Source organism: Phyllobates terribilis, unplaced genomic scaffold (genome assembly GCF_046119375.1).
Source record: "Phyllobates terribilis strain yellow unplaced genomic scaffold, ASM4611937v1 Scaffold_4697__1_contigs__length_58067, whole genome shotgun sequence".
In the NCBI taxonomy this organism is placed as follows: domain Eukaryota; kingdom Metazoa; phylum Chordata; class Amphibia; order Anura; family Dendrobatidae; genus Phyllobates; species Phyllobates terribilis.
Genome location: NW_027367446.1, coordinates 33622 through 43000, shown reverse-complemented (window position 1 = coordinate 43000; position 9379 = coordinate 33622). Strand labels below are relative to the sequence as shown.

Genomic DNA, 9379 nt, shown 5'->3' with positions numbered 1-9379 from the left:
CTGATCAAATATCATTATGTTGTCAAGGATTTACTTTTACTACCTACATATTCAGTGTCTGAAGTCTTGACAAGGTATAGTATACCAATCAACAACATCTGAAACCCCGGATTTGCATGTAATTTTGATAAAACTCACTAAGATGTAAGTAAGGATAAAGAACTGATAATCATAGAGTAAACACCAGCAAAAACACCAGCAAATGAGTAGCAATTGAGCAAAAACTCCAGCAAACAGAGTAAACTGAAAACAACAGAAAATAGAGTAAACATTGTCAGACTGATTTGAGATCCAAAACAATGAACAACATATGATATCTTAGTTATAATGCACTTAGCTAACTGGTCAATTTGAGTTCATTACAAGTCTTATTAAGATGCATCCACTTTCCAACTTCCAAGATAAGTGTGCTAGGGTTTCTTTTTTTTTCGCTCGCCATTCGATGGATTAGAAAGTTGATGATATTTCTTATACTTGTTTTGTTTAATCTTAGATCTACTCACAAGCCCTCTAAGCTAGGAGTAGAACGCTAGGGGAAAATATATGAGAACATATGATAGGATACATGGATCTACTCACAAACCTTAGTCTTCCAGTTATCTCCAAAACTATAGCTTCTTTATTCTTTTGATCAATAAGCAAGGTCTTGGATGTATGATCAATTGGCACCAGTGATACAAAGTGTAGTCTAGTGTACTTTCAATTCAAATGAATGATATACAGATACCACAAATCCACATAGGACCCAGTCTATAAGAAGAATAATGGCTCGTTAGTCCTCACTCCTCATCCTACCAATAAAAGAGATACAAGAAAAGTAGTGACCATTGCAAGTTGCATCTTTGATCTATCTTTCTTGTCTTCTTCTATGTGTTCTCCTGTTAAGGCCCCATCTGGGTCCTTTTATCTTCAAATCTTCGTCTGTATATCCAGTACAGCAAGCATCTTCAATAACCAAACAAAAACTATATGGATAGCATTTTAGGACAATTTGATGTCACAGTAAATCACTTAACCTTTTAATCTACCTGCAAGAAAGAGAGCTTCCTCTGCAATGGGTCGCCATTGCTACATGAATACTTCATACCAATCCCTGCGCTTAGCCCTCTCAAGAAATGAACCGTTCGAAATACAGAAAATAGTTCTTCTGGGAAAGCCTGCAAAAAATGAACTACAATATTTTTTATTAAATTGCTTTTGTGTACCTTAACTGCAATTTTTCGAATAGAAGACTCCTCGGCGAATGGTTGGAGCACTGCATGGTTTGTGCCAACCTTAGCAACTCCAGTTTTTCATCATTCCAAGTGGCCATTGTCTTGACACCAAGCTCCCTGTAAATATCAAGTAGAATCAGACATTTACCTTTGTATTTGATTAGTAATACTTCTATTGGAGAAGATCTTACAAGATACTCCCTCCGTGTAAAAATGAATTGTCGTTTTTAGCAAAAAAGAAAGAAATTTGGTCTTCCATTTTATAATTTGATTGGTAGTTACCTGTAGCTTTGCTCAGCCTTTTGGAGATCATTATCTGCAATAGCTAGTACAAGTCCAGCATATCCAAGCCTGAGCTCATCAGGAAGATGCTTAACTTGCCCATAGTCCAACAATGCAACCTAAAACATGAAAAAACAAGAACCAAATATCAGTGGTAGAATGAAGATGTAAAGTATTCTGTGCTTGGTTTGTATCTGACATCCGAATCTTGGCATATGAGGATATCTCCAGGATGAGGGTCAGCATGGAAGAATCCACTTTTCAGTATCATCTGACCATATGCTAGAGTTAAACTTTAAAGGACACTCCTGTAATTTAGAGGATTAAGCATGTGCTAAGCCGTATAAATCCAAGAAACAAAGGCTTACTCCTTTGCAGCGGCTACTATCTTACTGTTGGGGTCTATACCTCTCATTGCTATCTCCTCAATTTTCAAGATTGGAACACCATTCATGTATTCCATTACCAATACTCTCCTAATTCACAAGTAACAATAAGTTATATTACATAAGCATTAAGTTAACAACAGAGAGAATGAAAATTCAAACATAAATCTCAATGGAGAACAGAAAATTTGTATAACCTTGTCACCCGGTCCTGAGTAACCCGTGGGACTATAACTGGACTGCTTTTGTTGATCTTGTATAGGAATTGTTGAATTTCCTTCATTGCTTTAGCTTCCCTTGTAAAGTCAAATTCATATCCAATCTGTAGGAAGATTGCTAAACATTTAAGTTTAAAACATTATAGTCAAATCTACTGTATTTTGTATGCTTTTCTACCACTTCAAAAATGTTCCTTGAAGAAGTTGAAAGTATATATACAGAACTTCAATAATGAATTTTCAGCAACTTCATGAGGGTGCAACATGCAAACCTGTTTTTCCATTTCTTTCATTACAGAGACGAAATCAAATTTGACATCCGTCTTTCGTATGTAAGAAACAAATATTTTCAAATTACGGAGATCAGTCATCATCAGATCCTGAATGCCAGGATGTTGTACCTGTAACATTATCAACTCTAAGAAAATGAATTTCACATGAAAGCTTGCTCAACTAAGGTTAACATTACCTTTAGAACAACCTCACTTTCCAATCCTCTTATTTTGGCATGGTGAGCCTGGATATCAAATAATAAAGTCACAAAGACTAGATTGCCTATTCTGGAGACTAACAAAGCTCAGATCTTCCAATAAATGGGAAAATCATCATTCACAAATCAACTTCAAAAAATCCAGCAAAGTGTTAAACTTGAGATTAAAAAATACCAGTTATATATTATGTTTTAAAATGAACCCCATTGATTTAAAGATAAGATATTTCCTTGTCTATCATTTTTGCAACATTTGGAAAAGAAAGATAAATTCATTCTCTTGCACTCAGCTTCAATCACCAGAGATGTGGTGCCTGTGCAATCAAAGCAGACCCCAGAGGATGCAGTTCGAAAATTCCAAATATTCGGTCAACACTTTGACCCAACTCCTTTTGCAGTACATTTTGGACTACATGGTAAGGTGTTGAAGGAGCTTGATCACAAAGAGTCACAAGCCGTCTCACCCACGCAGGACAAATCGGGCTTCCCAATGATTTGAGCAACCTATATCAGGATTCAGGAGTGAACTTTATCAGCTAAAACTTTGCTGAAGCGGTAACTGAATTTTGCCAGGAATCATACAATGTGGAGCAATCCAATTGTTGCAACAAAAAAACTACAGTTGCATACCACATGCAACAAAATATCAACTGCAGTCGGAAGGATACAACAGCAGAGTTTTAAATTTAAAATTGTACCTTGATAATCTATGCCACTTTGACAACCAACTGTAGTTCCTCTAAAGCGATTTGACTACCTTGTGAAGCAAAAACTGCATTGCTAGTTTGCATGACGCAGCACTCGTAAGAGTTCAATGAGTTGCGACCTGGTATATGTATAAAACAGTTGAAGATTACACACTGATCAGAAACTGGTTATGGTTTTATGTAACATATAGATAAGATAGCCAAGTTACAGTTGTGATTTTTCCTATAAAAGTTATAAGTTATATATTGGATAAGATTCATTTCTTAATGCAAAGATCCCGCAAAAGATTATGGCAGAGAAAAAGAAGATCAATTGTTGTTATGTGATGACGTTCCCGAGACCCGGAAGAGGGCAACACCATCAGCAGCATAAGTGTCATCCTTCAACCCTTTGGTTTCCAAATGACTTTTGTAACCCGAGCTTAACCCTCCCTATTAGTATCAAGTAATACAATTCTTATAAGAAACGATAAAGATTTATACAGACAGATCCTTAAACAATCAAAATTACCTTTAGCACAATAATAGGCTGAAAAAGTGCGATAAACTGAGGTGGTTCCTTTCCTTCGAATATACGGCCCTGCCAAAGAGAAAATCAATTACAAAATCTAGCAAAAAAAGAAGAAGAAGAAAACATTAGAAACGGGGAGTAGCCAACTGAGAAGCCGCCTCTTGCTCTTCCTGCAGATGAATCAAACACACAAAAATTATCTCCTGTGTGAAGCTATGAAGCTATAAAGCATCTATTTTCAATCCATTTCTCCTTTTGTTTCTTATTTTTTAACTTATATGAATGCTGAAGGCTCACCTCAACACTATCTTTGTCAATCCACCAGCACAAAAAGAAGTCTCTCTCTTATCACTGGAATGGCAAGTATGTAGAACAATGTAGCAATCTCCACTGCACAATTTACCAATATCCTCCTTCGGAACCGAACTCTTTTTGCTACAGTCAACTCGCCACGCCCAAAACCACACAACTATTAATATACACAGCAATTGCAGGCAATGATCTGAAACCTTCAAAAGAGTTATACTATCCTTTTATCAATTTTCACACCAGCTTTAAGCAAAGGAGGAACTTCATCATGTGCAGCATCACGTTTAGCTCCACCATTGGCGCCGCCTTGTTGCTTCCAGAAGTCTGAAATTGCATAAGAGTTGATGTTACAATGATCATGAGAGTGAAAAAGAAGTGAACTTTACAAAGAGGGTAGTTTTATGCCAGCAGCTTTACCTCTTCCTTCTTCAGCACTTGCTAATGATACCATAGGCAGGGAATCAAAGTAAGCCTTGAATGATTTTGATCCATATCCTTGAATAACACGAGATATAGACGACAATTTTGCTCTGCCTTGAAAGATCCTACAGAAACAAAAAGTGGAATCTCATATCATATGAAGAACATACAAAAAAAATCTTAGTGGTAGTTAATCACTCTGTGCTTATTTATACCTCAGCATATTGACTTGCAGACTTCCTCTCCTCCATTTGTGGTTTTCCAATTTCCCTCAGGAAATTTCGCCTTCAACTGGTTCTAGTTTCCCATCAGCACCAACACTACACACATCTAAATTCAACACCTCAACTCTTCAAGATTTCCCAATTACAGTTTACATAGCTAACCAAAATTCACGTTCCTTGAGTAAAATTACCTGGAAGGTTTGGCGGGTATAGCCTCTGAAACAATATCACCATCACTGACAACCTTTCTCCCAACAATTTGCCAGAATCTGTCTCAGCTTGTAGCTTTCCATCATCTAGTACATGTATTAAATTCCAAATACACAAAAATTATGACAAATTAGCATAATAACCCACCAAAAACTGACAACTGATGATAACTTACCAATGACTGCAAAATCACATAAGCACAAGACAGATGCAGACTCCTTACCTGCCTCCACGAATGGCCTCTGTGGGCTTCCCTTTAATATCTACAAATGACACCAAAAAAGTTTATTATGAATCATGCCATACTTTCACAAATGTTAACTGATCACTGATGTCAGGTTCAATATAAAGGTCTATAGTTATATGCAACAAGGATACCTATTAACTTCAGAATTCTTATAAAAAGATCTATAATGCCTTTTAATCCAATGATGAATTATAATGCCTGTACTACCAAAATACATTGCAACAGATATCCATTATATAACTAAGAATGTGATTCACAATGACAGCTCAATCATGGATCTCGACAGAAAAAGAGTTGTAGGCAATTTGTATATTATAGCTAACTCTTCACCCTTAATCTCACACAGATATAAGAATCATAATGAGTATTAGTAGAAGTAGTTCAATTCAAGAAATTCTTCCACATTTCCCTTTCAGATCAGTTTATATGCCACAGAGAGCGTAGGTCTCTCTCCTCATGTTCACTCTAAGCAACTACAATCCATAGGCTTTGAAGAATGTGAAAGAGCTTATTCCTTTGACAATCTTTCAACTTCCGCGGTACAGTGATCGGTTGCATCTACTCTGGGGCCACAAAGACCTAAAAAACCAGTCTACGTGATGCATTATAAGAATTACTTACGGTAGATTTAGGATCAGAAACAAATACACACTAACAATCATTTATGAAATATAAGTTGATTTGACGGGACGAATCAAACGTATAAGTTGATTTGACGAGACAGATCTTATTCGGATAAGGACGACGGGACGAATCAAACGTATCTCACGTCTAGAAGTTGGTTTGACGTCGCTTTGTTAGCATACGCATATTGTTTAACCGGTTCTATAAATATATTATTTCGGAAAATGTGTTATATTATTTCTCGCATAAGTGGGCCTTTATCTCGCACACACGAACCATGTAAGTCGTGCTCGCATCAAAAAGCAGTTATTAATCACCTCCCAAAATCATACCTGTCGTATTTGTACGAAAACGCGTGCGAAGTCTCGTTGTGTGATCGTATATTACTGGTTGAAGCGCAATATTTGTTGCGTTGTTCGTGAACAATTAATGACGGCTCTCTGTTTACGCTCGCACAATCTTTAATCCCCGCAATAAATAAATATGGAGTATTAATATACAAACACGCCATGTTAGATCTGTCTCGCATACATGACATTTATTTCGAACCCCACGGATAGCGAGAAAATATATAAATAAGCGTTTTTGAATTTTTATAGATTTGATAATACAATTTAAGAATAAAATAGCTAAAATTGAGTTAATGAGAATGCATCATGTAAGATATAACGGGTCAGACTTAATGTGAGAGTTCGAAAGTTTTCAGCTTTAGGTATAGTTCGGTTTGCATTAGGGAGTAGATTAAGCAAATTTGTAATCTACTTGGAGAAAAAATGACGCGTTCGGTGGTTTTACTGTACATGGTAGATTAGTTTAAGGAAGATTAAAAATCATGTTTTTAATGCAGATTTCCTAATGTCACCCCCTTGGATTTGGAAATTTGTAATCTAGCTTATGGAATTGATGAATGTGAATTCTCCTAATTGTCCCTAAATTTCTTGCTTTTTGGAGAGTGTTTTGGGGATCATCTACCCCCATTTGTAGAGAATTGAATGCTCATTTATCCACCTTCTTCCTCCTTGCTCCTTCTTGAGTACAACGAAGAACAGTCCCTGAAACAAATTTGGTTTGAAGAGGTAAGGCAAAAATCAAATCCTACTCTTTTTTTGCTTTTGATCCCGCTCTCTGAGAACTATTTTGGTGCAATTTTGGGTTGTTTACGTTGATGTGGGTGTCAGAATTTGTGCGAAAAAATGAATTTGATGTTTTGTCGATGGCTTGATTTGGGTTGAATCACAAGTGTTGAGCTTCCGGAATGGAGAAAAAAGGGTGTTTTTTGTTAACAATCTAGAGGGAAATGTACGTTTCTTTGTGTTCGTCCGTATTTGGGGTGAAATAATGTTCATCTCTTTTGGGGGAAAACACGAATTGGTCATCCCCAAACAAAGGAAATTTGGGTTTGTATTTCTTTGTTTCATAGATTTTGTGGTTTCTGCAAGATCCCCATATTTGTATCATAGTGGTGGGTTTTGAAGGTTGATTAATGTAGGTGCGTTTTTGGAACCCAAATTATACGACAATTGCATTTATAGGCCAAGGGTTGTCGATGATTGACGTGAATTGTGTAATTATGTGTTGTGTTCCACATTTTCGTCTTGTTGTCGTCATGGTAGCATGCGTATGTAACCAAGGTTTTGTCTCTCACGAATGCATTGTTGACATGTGGTGCATGACCCGCACTCTTGTTACAATGCATGTTAGGCGTAATCGTTGAGTGTGTTTGTTGTTCTAGGAAAAGGCAAATGGATATGCAAGGCCGCATCCCAGAAATTACGGAGGAAGAGGAGACCGCTATGTTGGAAAACTTGGTAGTAACTATGTTTCTCGATAAATGTGATATTGTATACGTTTCCCTAAATTTTCACATGTTTGAGTTGGTTACAATGATTTTTATTCGCAGAGGTTCGATTTGGTTGTATGTTCTAGGAAATTGCTCGCACGTTCCGGGATCGCTTACTCAAAGATGCCTCGTACCGTCGCCAAGACCAAACAAGGATTGCCGGACCGAAGATGTGCATGTTTGAAGCTAACAACCGGATTGAAGCCATTAGGGCGGAACACTTGAGGGACATTGCTCATATTGGTCACCTCGTTTGACGTAAGCATGTTGCATAATGGACGATGTTGAAGATGTTGTGTGCGCGATATTGATGCATGCTTGATTCATCAACCCCATTTCAGTGGATCCGGAACCTAGTTTGAAACAAACATTTTGAGAACTTCGACTACCGTCACTCAAACCCACACAAAATTGAAGCACTCCATTCATATACGAATCCTTACCTTCAACCAAACACTACGTACCTTTATCAAGGAGATGCCTTCCGATCTTCACATTGTTGCTTCTTCTTCTCGCCTCTTCCCCTGAGTTTGGTTCTCACAAAATTTGAGAGTAAGCAAATGAATTGAATACATCTGATCCTTGCTCAGACAAGGAGGGGAAAATCAAAGGCAAAGTCAAGCAACATTAAATGTTGTGGCATTCTATGTAATTTTCGGCAACTTTTTGGTTATTTTGTCTTTACACATACCCCTTACCACTCTTCATACCACAACCCATCCGAACACCCCACATAAAAATTCAAATTACTTTTATACACCACATTATCAATTTTCATAATCTTCAACTACTTCATACCATTTATTAATCTTAATCTACCATAAACCCTTTTTTACCACCCCCAAAGCGAACGCTCCCTTAGTATATTGTAATAGAAGATAGATTGATAGATTATAGATAGATAGAGTAATATTTTAAAAATAAATAAATATGAATCACTATATTTAATTGCAATTTATTATTATTATTTTAAAAATAAATATTTTAAATAATAAATTTTGTAAGATGCTTTTTCAATTAATAATGTTTTTTTTCAAACCTGATATCATATAGCGTTTTGCAGAAGATTAAATCTTTATTTGGTTCTGCCATAAAGGGAAAGTTCTCACCAATGGCGAGCGACACCAACGGCACTTGAGCTTGGATCCCACCTGCCCCCTTATGTGATGCTGAGCCTGAGATGATCACTCACCTCTATTAATGATATAAGATAGATATTATCTTATCTAGTAGTTAAGATAATATTTTATCATTAGGGTTAGCTTTATTATTTTATATCTTAGCTTAGTTTATCATCTTTATGTTATAGATAGATCTTTAGCTTAAGATAGAGTTATGTAACTCTATATAAACTCAATTCTTGAATCAATAATATTATGAGTTTCTACACAAATCTACATGGTATCAGCCTAAGATCGATTCTCTCTTTTCCAAACCAAAAACACATAAACACATTCCCAAATTCGTGATTGAATGGCCGAACAATTTTCCGGCACTTTGAAAAACCCCCACGAACCAGCCACGACGTTGACGACGCAGTCAAAACCTAACAAGCAAAAGTCTAAAGCATCGTCTTCGACTTCGTCATGGCAGCCCAATCACAACCAAGCCTGGAACCAGCCACAAAACAACCCTAACCCTAATTCCTATGCTCAGCCGCCGTCCAATCCCGCCGGACCCCGTCCCTTTCGTGGCCG

The 9379-nt window shown here is 36.9% G+C and overlaps 1 pseudogene; it reads right to left on the bottom strand.

The window, feature by feature from the left end:
• Positions 1-847: 847 nt before the first annotated feature.
• On the bottom strand, positions 848-3381 carry LOC141249516 (aarF domain-containing protein kinase 1-like; annotated as a pseudogene).
• Positions 3382-9379: the final 5998 nt, after the last annotated feature.